Genomic DNA, 18,454 nt, shown 5'->3' on the forward strand with positions numbered 1-18,454 from the left:
TTCCCTGTGCCCTCGCCCCAGAGCCGCCGGAGCTCCGGCCGAAATCCGGCCGGGGCACCGGGATATCCCAGCGACTAGACACCCTTCTATCCTGCAACCCCCTACTCTCCCCTATCGCCTCCACCTTCAGCCGCGGGAACACCCGGCGAAGCCCTGCCTGGGGCACCAGGACATCCCCGGGTATCCGAGATCCCGATCCTCAGAAACATCGGTACAAATTGTACTTGGGATACCGGACTGTGTCATGTCCCGTGCCAGGATCACCAGACCTCCCACCCCTTTCTCCTGGCGTGATCACAGGCAGAATATTGGAAAGAATCTGAATATGGCAATGACAGTGTGGCTTTAATCTCTCTCTCTTTACCCCCCCCCCCCAATTTAGTTTGTCTTGTATGGCAGCAAGAACAGAAATCCCTTTAGAAACGGCTTTTGGATCGCGCGGTTCACTGCCTGCTTTCCTCAGGTGTTTGGTGCTGAAATTTGTATGCATGGCTGTATGTCAATATTTTGCCAGTATAAAATGATGTGTCTCAACCGTTGCCTGGTTCCCATCTGTGTGTGAAAGTCAAAAGGCTGGGAAGTGGGAAGTAGTAATCTGATGTGCATTTCAAAGTCATTCAACTCAGGAGGAGGTTAATCTGCAGCAGGTAGACCTTTGGCCCACATTTAAAATACAGCGATTAGAGTATGGAAATGAAAGACACGTCTTCAGTTTCTGCAACGTTTAAGATAATTTTATAATACCAAACATTCTTGCACATTTGAAATTTATTCTACAGATCTGTCTAATTGTAGTAGGCTAAATGGTGAGTTAATAAAAAAAGATTAAACACCAGTGGTGCAGAAGCAGAGTAGATGTCATGGAGGCGGAGTTATTTCCTAAATACACCAAACCAATAGTAGGCTTTTGGATACCCAGGTAGCATTGGAAGGCGAGTGGCAGTATTTTGAAGTGTATAAAGGGTAGATGTGAACCTGAGTCAGCAATCCTTTCTCTTCCAGTAGGCCTCATTGTGTGTGGATTTTAAATATTGTTGTCCTTTGATTGCTGTTTTTATTTAGAGAACAATTTTCAGTAGCCAGTAAATCTTGTAAAAACACATTGTATACTGTGAATTGCTTGTGATGCTGGAAAGCACTTGGCATATCTTTTATAATTGCTGTACAAAGGTATTAACTAGCATTGCACATAGAGAGTAAAATGGATGCTGACTCTTTCATTCAGGGTTTAATACATTCTAGAAATCTGGACCAAAATGGCCACAAATATTTCTGTTTTTATTTTGATCTTAAAATTCTGTTTAGGGTCTTTTCAAACTTTTGAAGATTTTGAAGTACGGGTATGAGCTTCTCTTACAGACCATTCTGTCCCTAAATTAATTCCTATTTGGTGCTCAAAATGAGAAGAAAAAATTAGGTAGCTCATGGAATGCTGTGGTGTACTATGCAACCAAGCTGGATCAGATATGTGAATTAGCTATTTGTTCTATGGTCATTTCATTCTTTTTTGACAATTTCTTCTTAATCTGAAACAAAAAAGCACCTTGAGAATTGTCATCAACTCCTCAGGCATTGTGGAAAATCCTTCAGCATAGCTCCCATGAGCCTTTGCTTCCTTTGAGAACAGCTCATACGAATGAAGGGCCCAATCCTGCAAAGGTTTACTACATAGTTATTACTGACATGAATAGTTCTCATTGATGTAGTACTTGCTATCATGAAGTTTCCCTGTTGATTTCAATGGGGCTACTTACAGCATTACACCTGGTAGACGTGTTGACAGGATTGGGCCATGAGAAATAAATTGTTTATGGCTTCCAACTGTCAAATTTCTTTGGTCTCTATGAATGTTTGTATGGAGTGCTAATTTGAGATAAAAGGCTAATAACTACCTATCATTCAAACTGTACCCAAGAGCAGAAAATCTGCAAGGGGGAAATCTTTAGTGACTTCCTTGATTGTTAGTAGATACGTTTTGGCTTCTGTGGTATCATGATCAAACATACAGGAAGTTCTTGCTTTACAAAGTAGTGCTGTTATGATGATCTGATTCTTTATCTGTTTGCTGAGGACACCCTTGTGGAGCGGGGAGTATTTTCAATTTTGTACAGTTTTGTATACCTATCAAACTTTAGAAAGACTATATAGAACTGTTAGAACACTTGAAGATGTAGTGAACATTCATCTCAACAGTAGAACGACTGTTCCAATGATACCATCGGTTTTTTTTATGATTAATGGGGTTACTTTCTACTTTCTCCTTTAAAAAACAACAACCCCATCCTTGGTAGCTTTTCAAACTTAACTTTGGTGACTGAGGGCATTGTTCTTAAAGATACATGACTTTTAGTATCTCATCATCCTGAAATATTATATTAAATTGTTTTCTCAAAGAAATTAGCTATGAGAAAAATGTGAGAATGTCATTGAAGGTGGGATTATATAACAGAATAATCATTATAGCTGCTTTATTTTCTCTCCATAAAGTAGCAAGTTTTCAGTGTACTGAAAATTTGCTCATACAGTTTGATTTGATAAAACACATTCGTTGAATACTGCGATGTTGTTACTTACAATCTCTGCAGGAAGAAAACTGCAGGATTGCCATTTCTGTATGCATACATGAGTTCTCAGTTGTAAAGGCAGGACTGAGGTTTTAAACTTTATAATGTATTAAAAAATCAAACTTGAGTGCATACAGATCTACATCTGCTAAGTTTAAATTGCATTATAAACTTTTGATAACTAGGTCCCATAATACAAGGTAGGTAGATCATTGGTACTCTTCTGCATAGATATGGCATGTTTTGAATGGCATTCTGATATTAAGCAGCACTTAGGAAGATAGGAATTTTCATACCAGATCACACCAGTCGTCCCTCTAGACCAGTCCAGTATCCTGTTTCTGATAATGGTGGGTACTGGATGCTTGAGAAAGGTGCAAGAACTGCTTTAGTGGTCAGTTATGGAATAACTTGTCCATAGTAGACAGTTTCCTCCTAATACACCTCTACCTCGATATAACGCTGTCTTCGGGAGCCAAAAAACCTTACCGCGTTATAGGTGAAACCGCGTTATATTGAACTTGCTTTGATCCACTGGAGTGTGCAGCCCCACCCCCCCGGAGCACTGCTTTACCGCGTTCTATCCGAATTCGTGTTATATCAGGTCGCGTTATATCGAGGTAGCGATGTACCATCAGTTAGTGGTTAGCTTCTGGTGTCAAGATTTAAACCTCTTATTTAAAATAAAACACACACACATGGTTTAATCCTACCTAATTTAGCTAGATGTTCTCATTATCCATATAAAATGTCTAATCTTATTTTTAATCATGGTAAACCCTTGGCCTCAGTTTTACCTGTGGGAATGAGTCCCACAGGTTAATTATGCATTGAGAGAGAAAAAAAGTTTTCTTTTTATCTGTTCGTTGCCTTTCAATTTAATTGAATGTCCTTTTGTTTTTGTTATATGAGAGAGTAATTAGGATCACTCAAATTACTTTCTCTGATATCATTAATTATTTTGCATACCTCGATCATGTCCCTCCCCTTATTTGTCTCCTCTCTAAAATGAACAGTCCCAGTCGTCTCAATTTCTCTTCATAAAAGGGCTATCCATGCCTCTAATAATTTTTGTTCCTCGTACTAGGACTCCATTTATTTTTGCTATGTATCTTCTGAGAGTCAATAACCAGAAGTGAACACAGTATTCCAGGTGAGGGTATATCATTGATGCATATTATAATATTTTCAGTATTACATTCTATCTTATTCTTTATTAGAGTAGTTCAGCAGTGCCACTATAGTTAGTTATGTCACAACTTCTGTTTAAAGGTCAGCCTTGCTAAATCCTCCAAAATTGACATGTTTAGTTGGATTCCTTTGAAGTTTGGTAAAAATAACAGGAGTACTTGTGGCACCTTAGAGACTAACAAATTTATTAGAGCATAAGCTTTCGTGGGCTACAACCCACTTCTAAGTTTGGTGTGGCTCAGGAAGATGCAGTGACCTGACTTTGAAGTCATTTGAGTCATGGTCTCCTGAGATATATATATATATATAAGCCCCCCCACAAAAATAGTCATTTTTCAAAAAGTTTCTAGGTGGGTTCTCTGCCCAGAGCTAAAGATCAAACTATTGATGTGATGCAGGCCAAAATGGTCTCAATCTGTTGAGTTTTACCCAAAGTAGTATATGGCTCCCACTAAGCCTTTGGAGGACACAAATTGAGAATGGTATTTAAGAAAATGTAAATTTTTTATAGTGCATGTGTCAATACAGAAAAAACAGAGGGTTTCCTTTCCCACCATTTTATATATTATAAAACTTGACTCTTGTAAGTGCTCTAAAATCCAAATGGTTATTTGGATTGCTTTGAAATTTGGTGTTTCTTGCGTGCAGTAGTGTTAGTGTTCCAAATTTGGGGTCATTTAACAGACGGATTTCTGAGTTACAGGGCCCCCCAAAAACACTTTAGTTCTGCTGCCTGGTACTGTTAAACTGAGAGGTGATCATTATTGGATGAATCACTGACCTTGTTGAGATTGATGGGTTCAATTATCATAACTAAGGATACATTAATCACAAGCCCCCACCTAAAACAAAAGGAGATTGGGACTGAATGGCTGGAGGTTGCTGCAATTTGTGAATCATGGGTGGCAATTTTATTTTGTGGGGAATGTAATCAAAGTCTTTGAAGGATAAAATTAGATATGTAAATACTTCTTGGGAGGGGAAGGAGTATTAGGGGGCAGAGGTGTGGGGGAGTCAAAGGAGAGATCTTTGGGGCTGCAGTGAGGAGAGGGGAATAAATTAGGATTGGTGGTAGGGGAGGGGAGAGAGGTTGGAGGCTCAGGTAAGGGTGGTGTGGGGATTAGAGGGAGTGGAGAAGTGGGACATAGAGAAGGGGGATGTGAGGGTGAGTGGCAGAGGGACTGAAGGAGAATGGGGCAGGCGCACTTGTCAGCCCCACATTCTCCCCTCCTGTGTGTCTAAATCTGGGAGGGTTCTTGCCTCTCTGGGACTCACCTCATGAGCTGGGAGATAGGGAGTCTTGCCTCACTGATGGTGTCTGAATTCCTCTCCTGCTCTCCTTGTATGTGCTAGGATTTGGGGCCCATGTGCCCATCTACAAGGGTTGGAACACCTCCCTACTACAGTCATGTGAACTGAGTTCTGGCCTTGCCCTTTTGGGGGGGTATGAAGCCTCCTCCTTGCCCCACATGTGATCCAGGTTCTGGGGAAGTCCTGTCCCTTTGGGTGGGGAGCTGAGGATGGACATACTTCATGCATATCACAGGCTCTAAAGCACTCAGGAGGGGAATGAGAACACCCTCTGAGATGCAATTGTTTCAGGTTGTATTTTTCTTCATGGGGTGTTCTCACTCAGCTGAGAACATCACATTGAGATGAATAGGCTGCTTCAGACTTTTCAGAGTCTCCTATTCTGAAGACGGATGTGTAGAACAGCCCTTTCCCTCCATCCATCCTCGCTGTTTATAACAAGATGCTTCTAGGTCCTCTAAAATCCACATATTTGTATAGATTTTTTTGAAAATTTCTATGCCTTGTGAAAATACAGAGTAGGATTAGTGCTCCAGATTTGGGGTCATTTGAGCAGGGATTCTGGAGATATAAGTCCTCTCCCAAAATACTATCCATCTGACCAACTTTCCCCCCCCTTTTGTTCTTTAATAGTCTTAGATGGGATTCTGTGCATGAGAGTGAACAGCTTGTAAAAGGAGGTGAAGAGCTTGTAGATTTCAGAAGCTGTGGGATTGGCAGAGGAAAGCAGTGTGTGTTAACAGGGAATATTGGAGCACTGCTGAATGAGGGCAGACTTAAGGTTGCATGGAAAACCTTAACTATGCATATCAAAATGGGAAATGACTTCCTAGGAAGGGGAGTACTGTGGGAAGGGATCTGGGGGTTGTAGTGAATCACAAGCTAAATATGAGTGAACAGTGTAACACTGTTGCAAAAAAAGCAAACATCATTCTGGGATGTATTAGCAGGAGTATTGTAAGCAAGATACGAGAAGTAATTCTTCCGCTCTACTGCAGGCTGATTAGGCCTCAATTGAAGTATTGTGTCCAGTTCTGGAAAGATGTGGACAAATTGGAGAAAGTCCAGAGAAGAACAACAAAAATGATTAAAGGTCTATAAAACATGACCTATGAGGGAAGATTGAAAAAATTGGGTTTGTTTAGTCTGGAGACGAGAAGACTGAGAGGGGACATAACAGTTTTCAAGTACATAAAAGGTTGTTACAAGGAGGATGGAGAAAAATTGCAGCAAGGGCAGTTTAGGTTGGACATTAGGAAAAACTTCCTAACTGTCAGAGTGGTTAAGCACTGGAATAAATTGCCTAGGGAGGTGGTGGAATCTGCATCATTGGGGAATTTTAAGAGCAGGTTGGACAAACAGCTGTCAGGGATGGTCTAGATAATACTTAGTCCTGCCTTGAGTGCCGGGGCTGGACTAGATGACCTCTTGAGGTCCCTTCTAGTTCTATAATTCTATGATATCCTTGTTTTTGGAAGTTTGAGTTTTGCTCAACTCAGCGTTCTTCAGGGGGACAACATACACCTCTACCCCGATATAACGCTGTCCTCGGGAGCCAAAAAATCTTACCGCGTTATAGGTGAAACCACGTTATATCAAACTTGTTTTGATCCGCCAGAGTGCGCAGCCCCACCCCCCCGGAGCACTGCTTTACCGCGTTATATCCGAATTCGTGTTATATCGGGTCGCGTTATATCGGGGTAGAGGTGTACCACCAATCAACCTTAACTCTGAGTTAATGCCGTTTTTGCCAGTAAATAGATTCTAATGTTTTGTTCTTCTTTGAGGGCCCTCTGTGTGGTCCCACTTGTGGGATATGGCACCCCAGGACTGAGACATCGAACTGCCTTGCTAAGTGGTGTGTGCTGGGGCTGTACAAGAGTTCTTGCTTGGAAGTGATGTCATTGCCTTACTCAATATGAGGGAGTGTACCCCCTTAGCTGCCTCAGTTCCTTTGCCATTGCCAGAGAGAGTGTATTTTTTGTAAATAGTTAATTTAGAGTAGTATAGAACACTTAGCGTAGTTAGACCTTCCCTTGTCCCAGGAGTCTTCATTTGACCCACTACTAGGACCATACTGGGCCCTCATCCCAGTAATGGCTTCAAGAGATGCCCTTCCTGCCCATCAATCATACTGGAAATCAATGCCCATATCCAGGACCTTCTATGTTTCGGTGAGACCCACTGCGTAATCTGGTGTGCGGTTTGCTGAGCCTTCACTTCCCAGGCTAGAGGGGAGAGACATTTGAGACTCCAGGCTCATCTGGCTTCTTAATGTCTACAGATTGATAGTTGAGGCTCATCAAGTGTATTGAGACCAGCCTCCATGCTGAGATCCTCTTGACAAAAGGCCCAAGACACATTTTGCCACTCTAGCCTCAGCACTGCCTTCTATCATAGGCTTGAGATCAAAATCTCCTTGGAATTATATTGGGAACAAATCCTTAATGCAGGATTACTCATGCTGGTTAAATCAAAAGCAGCTCTGAAGACCAACCGGATGTTGTCTATTAAGGCCTCAGTAGACTTGGCAAAAGTGCAGGAAGTGCCCACCTTGGCATTGACTCTTTTTTAGGCACTATTGTCCCTTGCAGAGACTGTGGACCCATCCTTAGGCATCAATGCCTCTGTCTTGACACCAAAAGTCCATTCAGATATGCATCTGGGCAAAAGGAAAAAGAGGAAACATATCTCCCCATAAGAGGGACACAAGTATAAGAAAAAAAGAGGAAGTTTCCTCTCCCTTCTCCTTTGTACTCTCTGTCCCATGAGTGCATTGAAAGCTCTTAAATGGTACCATTGTCACCTCTTCTCCACAGAGCCACATGTTTTGGCACCAATAAACTCACTGGTTTGAACTCAGTGATATCTTTGATGTCTCTTTGTCTGAGTGAGGTCCACTGTCAAGGCTGCTTGTGACCCCTCCACATGCTGTTCTGTTGCTTGACCTAGTGTCTGTACTGGCTTTCCTGGTTCTGATCTGGAGCAGCCTTGTAGTATCTTCAGCCCCTTTGGAGATTAATCTTTAGCATTCCCCTATTCAACCTCTAGGCTCTGACCTTATTCCCTCACTTCAGATCCAGACATCATGGAAGGATATGATGCAGCGTCTTCTTCAGCTTCTCATGTGGTTTACATATAGGACTTGGTGAAAACCCTGTTGGAGGCCTCATTCTTCCCCTGCTGACAAACACAGACCGCTTCAGGTTCTACTGTGGAGAATGGCAAATATTCTTTAGGTGCAAACTAGAGCAGTCAAGCAATTAAAAAAAAATTAAACTCTTCAGCCCCCTCGCTGCCGATGCCTCCCTCCCCACCCAGATGTATGCTATTAACGTATTAAAATTAATGCGTTAATTTTGTTTTCAGTTAATTGCAGGTGTTAAAGAGCTAGGAATTTAGGGGAGACAGTTGGGTAGTCTCCATGCCTGATTCTAATATTGACCAGGAGGAAAATCAAGAAAGAGAGAATACAGCAGTGGATAGGAGAATGGACATTAAGAGGAAAGAGAGTGCCAATACCAATGAAGCCTACAGTCAGATAGGTAATACTGGCAGTAGAATAACTGTACCTCATTGGTTGAGGAATCTGGATGAAGCCAAGCAGAAACAACTAAGATGTTTGCATATCCATGCAAGGAGCATGGGTAACAAAATGGAGGAACTAGAACTACTGGTGCAGGAAGCTAAACCAGATATCACAGGGATAACAGAAATATGATGTAATATTAGTAATGACTGGAGTAAGGGTATTGAACATAAGAATGGCCCTACTGGGTCAGACCAAAGGTCCATCTAGCCCAGTATCCTGGTTTAGGAGAAGTATAGGATATTTACTCCTGGGGGAATTCTGCGCTACTGCTTAGGCGCAGAGTTCATGTCTCCTGCAGAATTTTATTTTTTTCCGCAGAAAATACATTGAACAGCCAACAGCATGAATGCAGCAGGCTCTTCTGGTGCCACAGCGGCCTCTGGTGGGCAAAAGGTGGAACTGAAGCACTTCTGGGCAGAATGTATTTTCTGTGGGGGAAAAAAATCTGTGTGCGTGCAGTGTCACAGAATTCCCCCAGGAGTAGAAGTTCATCACAGCACCCGGCCCACAGAGCCAGGTTAGGACATAATGGGGCACACGGGGCTGCTGGGGGATCACAGACTGAGGTTCAGAATGGCTAGTGGGGTGACAGCATTGAGCCAGGGGCTGAATGGGAGTGGAGGTGCATGGCCACATGGGGAGGAGACCGCAGGGACCTATCAGGATGGGGCGCGCATGCGGGGACTGGGGCAGAAGTGTCTGACTGAATGGGAGAGGCTTGGGATCAGCCAGGGTCTGCATGGGGGAGGCTCCGCAACTCCCTAACAATCTTTCCCTTCCCCTTCCCACAAAAACCTGTTCCATACTTCTCCCACCCAAACCCAACTGGTTCACTCCAGGCTCCTTCCTCTCCCTCAGTTCCTCCATTACCCCTGACACTCCCAAGTCTTTGCACTACTTCTGATGAGTGCAGGAAATACACTTCTGTATTGTAATTTAAATGAATTACTCAAAGTTCTGTATTAATATGTCTAGTAAGGAATCTATTTGTCAAAAAAAATTACCAGAATCTTTTTTTTTTTTTTGGTCTGTATTGTTACAGACATACTTGCTAACAGATATTTTTTAATAAATTACCAAAATAATTGAAACTGGCATGATTATATTGTTATTTTGACAAATAAAATATGCAGAATTTTGCAGAATTTTAAAATATCATGCACAGAATTTTTAAATGTTTTTGTGCAGAATTTTTAATTTTTTTGGTGCAGAATTCCCCCAGGAGTAGATATTGTGTACTAGGAAACTAGTAAATCTTGGTTTAAAGACCCATTCCATGAGAGCCACTGCAGCATCAAAGGCATGTCTTAGGCACTTTCTCCAGGTGTTTGGGTGCACATTTTCACCAGATATTACTCTTTGGATCTAGCATCATATTCTAATGTATAGTTTGGGAGAGCAGTGCCAGGGTCCATATTTACTTAAAAGCTCCTCACCAACCATCTACCTGGTGGAGCATTGCTTGCTAATTTCCCGCAAGTGGGAATGCACAGAGGTCCTCAAAGAAGAAAAAGAGATTGCTTATCTGTAGGGATGGTTGAAATTTTTCTGTTGAAACTATTTCTCAACTGAAAATTGGGGTTTTGATTAAACAAAACTATACACAGACAGAGCTTGAAAACTTTTATCATAGGAAGGTCTAAATTAAGATGAGGGCTCTCCTTTGTCAAAGGACAGTACCCAGGCTAAGCAGTTCACCTCCCTACCACTTGGTGCTTGGATTCTTACCAGGGTGCTGTCCCTGGATTTTACTCAGGGTCTTCATGTTTTTGGTCTCTGTCCAGTAGGTGTCTGAATTTCTAAGCTCCCACTCTGGCCTCTGGAAGGAAGAAGGAATGATCTCTCTTTCTTCCTGCTGACCTCTGCTAATCTTTTGCTCACACAATGTTTTTAGGAGTCCTTCCTAGTGAATGCATTCAGTACCTGCCTGTGCTGCTTTCTAAAGTAGGATGAAATTTACCCTATTCTTGGCAGTTTTACTGCCCACAAGGTTCTGAATAGCAATTGTGAAATTCACCAAACTCTTGTTAATTTCAGGCCTTGTCTGTAGTTAGTGCAGGGCAAGCTGGGGTATGACTCTACAGGAGGGGTGGATAAACTACAGCCTGCGGGCCTGATCCGGCCCGCCAGCCGTTTTAATCTTGCCCTCGAGCTCCCGCTGGGGACCAGGGTCTGTGGCTTGCCCTGCTCCAGCGCTCCAGCCGGGGAGCAGGGTCGGGGGCTGCCCCACGCAGCTCCCAGAAGCAGCGGCATGGTCCCCTTCCAGCTCCTATGCGTAGGGGCAGCCAGGGGGCTCCGGTCTGCATGCTGCCCCCACCCAAGTGCCGCCCCCGCAGCTCCCATTGGCTGGGAACCGTGGCCAATGAGAGCTGCAGGGGCGGTACCTGCGGATGGGGCAGTGTGCAGAGCTGCCTGGCCATGCCTCTGCGTAGGAGCCAGAGAAGAGACATGCTGCTGCTTCTGGGAGCCGCTTGAGGTAAGCGCTGCCCAGAGCCTGCATCCCTGAGCCTCCCCCCACGCCCCAACCCCCCTGCCCCTGCCCCGATCCCCCTCCCGCCCTCCAAACCCCTCGATCCCAGCCCGGAGCATCCTCCACTCCAAACCTCTCATTCCCAGCCCCACCCCAGAGCCTGCACCCTCAGCCGGAGCTTGCACCCCTTCCTGCACCCCAACCCCCTGCCCCAAACCTGATCCCCCTCCCACCCTCCGAACCCCTCGGTCCCAGCCCGGAACACCCTCCTACACCCCAAACTCCTCATCCCCACCATCCCAGAGCCTGCACCCGAAGCCAGAGCCTTCATCCCCCCCGCACCTCACCCCCTGCCCCAGCCCGGTGCCCCCTCCCGTACCCTGAACTCCTCATTTCTGGCCCCACCCCAGAGTCCGTACCCCCAACCAGAGCCCTCATCCCCTCCCGCACCCCAATCCCGATTTTGTGAGCATTCATGGCCTGCCATACAATTTATATTCCCAGATGTGGCCCTCGGGCGAAAAAGTTTGCCCACCCCTGCTCTACAGTGCAGCAGCCTGCCACACACTAAGTGACTGTGTGAACCATGCTACTGTGCCCCAAAAAATTCTGTAGTGCATTTTGATATACTGCTGTTTTGAAAAAGCTTTGATTTACTGTTTGTTTGAAACAGCAGTAGATGAAAATGCACTACAGTACTTTTAATGTGTGGTAGAAATCCACATGGCCACTTATTGCGTGGCAGGCTACAGCGATGTAGACTTACACCCTAGCTCACCATGCACTAACCCACCATATAGATATGCCCCCACTCTGCTGCTGCTTAGCACAGTTATGAGCAACAACACAGGCTTTAGAACTGTCCATTTGCAGATTAAGAAAGACAGCACTATTTACAATACTGTTCATATTTGAAAGAATTTCTTCTCAACCATAAGGCCTAGAAACGTAATAAAAGAAAAATATAAACCCACCAAACCCACAAAACTTGGTTCTGAACGCATCAATGGAATTTGCTTATGAAATCTTCTTTCTTGCTGTGAGCAAAAGACTTTTTCAAGTCCTGACTTTATATGTAAATTTCTATTTAAAAAACCAAGCAGAAAACACGGAAAATACATGCTAAATTTTGTATAGTTTTTGGAGGTTTTTTTTTTTTTTTTAATTACCAAAAAACTTTTTTTAAATTGGTTTGGTGGAATGAAAATATTTTGGAATAGAGACAAGAAAACCTTTTAAATTTAATTGAGTCCAGGTAGAACAATTGGAACTAAAACTTGACTGTCACTTTAATTAGTATCTGTGTAATAAGAACTCTTCAATGCACTCTCTTCTAAGTACTACATCGATACACACAAATACCAGAAAATTATCCACCAAGAAGGACACTGTAAAAACATATCACAAACCTCAAACACTATATTGTATTGAAGTAGATCTACACAGTAATGAGCCAAGCGCTTACAAGCTTGCCTTCACTCATCATGCTTTTCATAGTCTGCACTTACTCCACCTTGTGATCTGATCCTGTCAGTACTTGCAAGTAGGATCAGACCAGGTCAATACTTGGATGAGAAAGCATGTAGGTGCTTCAAAAAGTGCTGCTCTTGAACAGATAGTTGGCACTTTCTCCTCTGAGTCAGTACTGAACCCATACCATAACATGGGGTTAAGAATAAGAAGTAAACTGAGTGCCTGCCCACATTTGATCATTAAAAATCCAAAGTCATTTTGTGCAGGAATTTAAGGGCATTACCATTCATGTTTGGCCAAATTCCTACTTAGGTAATTACTTTAGATTTCTGTCTGTTTGAATTTTCCCTGCAATTTCAGCTGGATTTCATTACCTTAGGCCTGGTCTACACTAGGAGGTTATGTCGAATTTAGCAGCGTTAAATCGAATTAACTCTGCACCCGTCCACACAACTAAGCTATTTAGTTCGACATAGGGGTCTCTTAAATTCGACTTCTGTACTCCTCCCCAACGAGGGGAGTAGCGCTAAATTCGACATGGCCATGTCGAATTAGGCTAGGTGTGGATGGAAATCGACGGTAATAACTCCGGGAGCTATCCCACAGTGCACCACTCTGTTGACGCTCTGGACAGCAGTCCGAGCTCGGATGCTCTGACCAGCCACACAGGAAAAGCCCCGGGAAAATTTGAATTCCTTTTCCTGTCTGGGCAGTTTGAATCTCATTTCCTGTTTGGACATCGTGGCGAGCTCAGCAGCACTGGCAACGATGCAGAGCTCTCCAGCAGAGATGGCCATGCAATCTCAGAATAGAAAGAGGGCCCCAGCATGGACTGATCGGGAAGTCTTGGATCTGATCGCTGTGTGGGGCGATAAGTCCGTGCTTTCGGAGCTGCGATCGAAAAGACGGAATGCAAAGATCTACGAGAAGATCTCAAAAGCCATGACAGAGAGAGGATACAGCCGGGATGCAATACAGTGCCGCGTGAAAATCAAGGAGCTGAGACAAGGCTACCAGAAGACCAAAGAGGCAAACGGACGCTCCGGATCCCAGCCCCAGACATGCCGTTTCTACGAGGCACTGCATTCCATCCTAGGTGCGGCCGCCACCACTACCCCACCACTGACCGTGGACTCTGAGGATGGGATATTGTCGACGGCCGGTTCCTCGGAGATGTTAGCGGACGGGGAAGATGAGGAAGGAGATGAGGAGGACAAGGCAGTCGACAGCGCTTACAATGCTGATTTCCCCGACAGCCAGGATCTCTTCATCACCCTCACAGAGATCCCCTACCAACCGTCCCCAGGCGTTAACCCGGACCCAGAATCAGGGGAAGGATCAGTCGGTAAGTGTTTTAAACATGTAAACATTTATTTTGAACAGAACATTAATATTAACAGTGGGTTTTTCATGATTTGTTTGCCCTAGGCGCTTAACGTTTCAGTCCTTGGCAGTGCAACTACTGCAAAAAAATCTAACAATGTCCGGTTTATCATGATTGGTTTGCCCTAGGCGCTCTACTGTTTAGTCCTTGCCAGTGCAGCTACAGTAAAATTCGGTCTATATGTCTGGGGATAGAGCTGAAATCCTCATGGGACATCTCCATGAAGCTCTCCTGGAGGTAATTGGAAAGCCTTTGCATGAGGTTCCTTGGGAGAGCGGCCTTATTGTGTCCTCCGTAGTAGGAAACGTTTCCGCACCAGGCTATCAGCAAGTACTCCGGGATCATTGCCTTGCAGAGCATGGCGGCATACGGCCCTGGTTTTTGCAGGCTTTCACGAAGCATCCGTTCTTTCTCGGTCTCTGAAATCCTCATCAGAGTGATGTTGCTCATGGTGACCTGCTTTGAATTAGGTAGGGGAATGTTAGTATTGGGACTGCTTGCCTGTTCCTTTACAGAACTGTAACCGGCGGTTTACAGCCACGCGGTGGAGGCGGGAGAGGGGCAGCATACAGGGATCTTTCCCTGGGACAGCCGCGAGGGGGTGGGACAGGGGCAGAGTTCATGCTTGCCGGATTGCTGGCAGCAGGAACTGGCCAACGCTAGGAGCATTGCTTTGAACGTGAAAGGAGGCCAGTGCTATTATTAAAGTTTTAAGCAGCCACAAGTCTACGGCTTACCATGTCAGCCTGCTACCCAAATTCCGCTGTCCTGCCCCGCTTGTCTGATCTGCACTGTAAGACCCCAGGCACTGAATGCGAAGGCCGAAAATTCGACCTTGTCCTGAGTGCGCATGTGATAGGTGCTGTGCATGGTCTTGTTCACAGAGAAAGACTATGTTCTTTGTTCACAACAAAATTTATCTTTCTGAGGAATTCACTCCCTTTTTCCCATCCCACAGCTGCGACTGTCTCCCGACCTACCCTGGCATCACACTCCCAGAGGCTAGCGCAGATTAGGCGTAGAAAGAAAAGGACACGGGACGACATGTTCTCGGAACTTATGGGCTGCTCCCGAGCCCAGGCAGCCCAGCAGACCCAATGGAGGGAGAACTTGTCCCAAGTCCACCGATCACACATTGAACGGGAGGAGAGGTGGTGGCAGGAAGACCAGCAGGCGACTCAAACGCTGCTTGGACTAATGAGGGAGCAAACGGACATGCTCCGGCGCCTTGTGGATGTTCTGCAGGACCGGAGGCAGGAGGACAGAGCCCCGCTGCAGTCTATCTGTAACCGCCCTCTCCCGCCACAAAGTCCCATAGCCCCCTCACCCAAAGTCCCAAGAAGGAGGGGCGGCAGAGTCCGTGAAAACTCTCACTCCACCCCTGCAGACTGCTCAAGTAGCAGAAGGCTGTCATTCCCCAAAATTTGATAAGTCCTTTCCTTCCCGCCTCACCCAAGCCCCCGTCCCAGTTTCATCCCCTAAGTGTGTAGTTGCTAATAAAAAATACGTTTCTGTTAATTACTGTTTCCATCATGTTCTTTTAGAGGAGAGTCTGTTTGAAGGGGGGGAAGGAGGTTGGTAATTGGACAGGACAGTCACCTTTACCAGGGTACAGACGCGGGGGCAGGTTCAGCAGCAGGTCACACACACATTGCAGTCACTAGGCACCCTGGTCAGTCTGGGAGGTGGTTTTCATGTTCTGTGTGTGGGGGCGGCTATGTGACTTTGTGGCGGGGGAGGGCGGTTAGAGATCTTATGCAGTGGTCCTTATCCTGGATCACAGAGCCACGCAGCAGGGGATCTGTAACCGTCCTCCCCCTGCCACAAAGTCACATAGCCCCCACACACAGAGTCCCGAACAGGAGGGGTGGCAGGCTCCGTTGAAACAACCAATCCACCAGTGCGGACCGCTCTAGGAGCAGGAGCCTGTTATTCCTCGAGTTTAGAAGCGTCCTTTGCATCACTACACTACACCCGCTCCCCACCACAGTCTGCGTCCCAGTTTCAACACTTTACCGCGAAAACAGTAATAAAGAAAACGGTGTTCATTAACAAATTTCCAGTGATTTTATTTTTAAACGTGTGTTGGAAGGGGGGGAACGGGGTGAACGGGGTATGTAACTGGAGAGGACAGTGAACATTCACTGGGTAAAGAAACGGGGGCAGGTTCAGCTTCTCTGTAAACAAACTTAATAGTCACAGGTTACCCTGCTCACTCAGGAACCTAGCTTTCAAAGCCTCCCGGATGCACAGCGCGTCCCGCTGGGCTCTTCTAATCGCACGGCTGTCTGGCTGGGCGTAATCAGCAGCCAGGCTATTTGCCTCAACCTCCCACCCCGCCATAAAGGTCTCCCCCTTGCTCTCACAGAGATTGTGGAGCACACAGCAAGCTGCAATAACAATGGGGATATTGGTTTCGCTGAGATCAGAGCGAGTCAGTAAGCTTCTCCATCTCCCCTTGAGACGTCCAAAAGCACACTCCACCACCATTCTGCACTTGCTCAGCCGGTAGTTGAAGAGTTCTTTTTCAGTGTCCAGGGCGCCTGTATAGGGCTTCATGAGCCAGGGCATTAGCGGGTAGGCTGGGTCTCCGAGGATCACTATAGGCATCTCCACATCCCCAACAGTTATTTTGTGGTCCGGGAAGTAAATACCTTCCTGCAGCCGTCTAAACAGACCAGAGTTCCTGAAAACACGAGCGTCATGAACCTTGCCCGGCCATCCGACGTTGATGTTTGTAAAACGTCCCCTATGGTCCACCAGTGCTTGCAGCACCATTGAAAAGTAGCCCTTTCGGTTAATGTACTGGCTGGCCTGGTGGTCCGGTCCCAGGATAGGGATGTGAGTTCCATCTATAGCCCCACCGCAGTTTGGGAATCCCATCGCGGCGAAGCCATCTATGATGACCTCCACGTTTCCCAGGGTCACTACCTTTGAGAGCAGTACCTCAACGATTGCGTTGGCTACTAGCATGACAACAACCCCCACGGTAGATTTGCCCACGCCAAAGTGGTTCGCGACTGACCGGTAGCTGTCTGGCGTTGCAAGCTTCCAGAGGGCTATGGCCACTCGCTTCTGGACACTCAGGGCTGCTCGCATCCGGGTGTCCTTGCGCTTCAGGGCAGGGGACAGCAACTCACAAAGTTCCAGGAAAGTTCCCTTCCGCATGCGAAAGTTTCGCAGCCACTGTGATTCATCCCAGACCTGCAGCACTATGCGGTCCCACCAGTCCGTGTTTGTTTCCCGGGCCCAGAATCGCCGTTCCACAGCATCAACATGACCCATTGCCACCATGATGTCCACGGCGCGGGGTCCCGTACTTTGTGACAGGTCTGTGCCACTCTCAGACTTCATGTCCTCACCGCGCTGCCGTAGCCTCCTCGCCCGATTTCTCAGCATCTGCCTCTGGAAAAGGTGGATGATAAGGTGCGAGGTGTTGACAACGGCCATAACTGCAGCGATGGTCGCAGCGGGCTCCATGCTCGCAGTGCTGTGGCGTCCGCGCTGTCACTCACCAGAAAAGTGCGCGAACTGATTGCCCACCGGCGCTTTCAGGGAGGGAGGGCGGGAGTGACGGTTGGATGACGACAGTTACCCAAAACCACCCTCGACACATTTTTTTCCCCAGAAAGCATTGGGAGCTCGACCCAGAATTCCAATGGGCAGCGGGGACTGCGGGAACTGTGGGATAGCTGCCCACAGTACACCGCTTCCAATGTCGACGCTTGCCCCGTTAGTGTGGACTCACAAAGTCGAATTACTGTCCTTAGTATAGATACACACGTTCGACTTTGTAATATCGATTCCACATATTCGATTTAAGTAAAATCGAACTACTCTCGTAGTGTAGACATACCCTTAGTCGCCATCATGGTACGGATAATGAAGTAGATTTTGTACCTGGGCTGGTATATTTTCATGACAGCTTTGTAAGGCTGACTTAACATTTTTCTTAAAGTGCTATAGGGTGAGATGTGAGGAGACAAAGCCACAGGGGTTAGCTGAATAAATTTGCATAAAGTACTATCACTTAATAGCTTGCATGAAGTCAAATTTTGCTGGTTGTTTTAAGCTGTTAAAATTAGATTTGTATTAAGCTTTTGTGATAAAATCAACTGAATATTTAAAAGCCAATTATTTGGGAGTTGTCCCTTTTTTCTTAATAGCTGTTATTTTCCAAATGTGTTAGTAATAACGTGCAGTTTTTTTTTAATCCTTCTAATTCTTGGAAAACTGAATTTTGGAATTTAATCCATAATACAACTCCTGTGGATTTTCAACACACTTACATAATATGAAGAACTAATGGTACAAGAGTTATAAAACAGAAGTTCGTTAATGCCACTCTTGCATCATTTGTATATTGAAAACTTGGTATTTCAGTTCTTCAGACGTTTGTGCTCTCTGAGTGAATCACATGAATTTTTGTTTTTCAAACTTTCACAGACTTAGATTGACATACTTTATAA

At 45.5% G+C, this 18,454-nt stretch overlaps 1 protein-coding gene across 4 annotated transcripts in view; it reads left to right on the plus strand.

The window, feature by feature from the left end:
* Nucleotides 1-18,454, plus strand: part of EML5 (EMAP like 5) — a 329,289-nt gene that overhangs the window by 217 nt on the left and 310,618 nt on the right. The gene's annotated exons all lie outside the window — the stretch shown is intronic.

The sequence above is a fragment of the Emys orbicularis genome, chromosome 4 (assembly GCF_028017835.1).
Source record: "Emys orbicularis isolate rEmyOrb1 chromosome 4, rEmyOrb1.hap1, whole genome shotgun sequence".
NCBI lineage: Eukaryota > Metazoa > Chordata > Testudines > Emydidae > Emys > Emys orbicularis.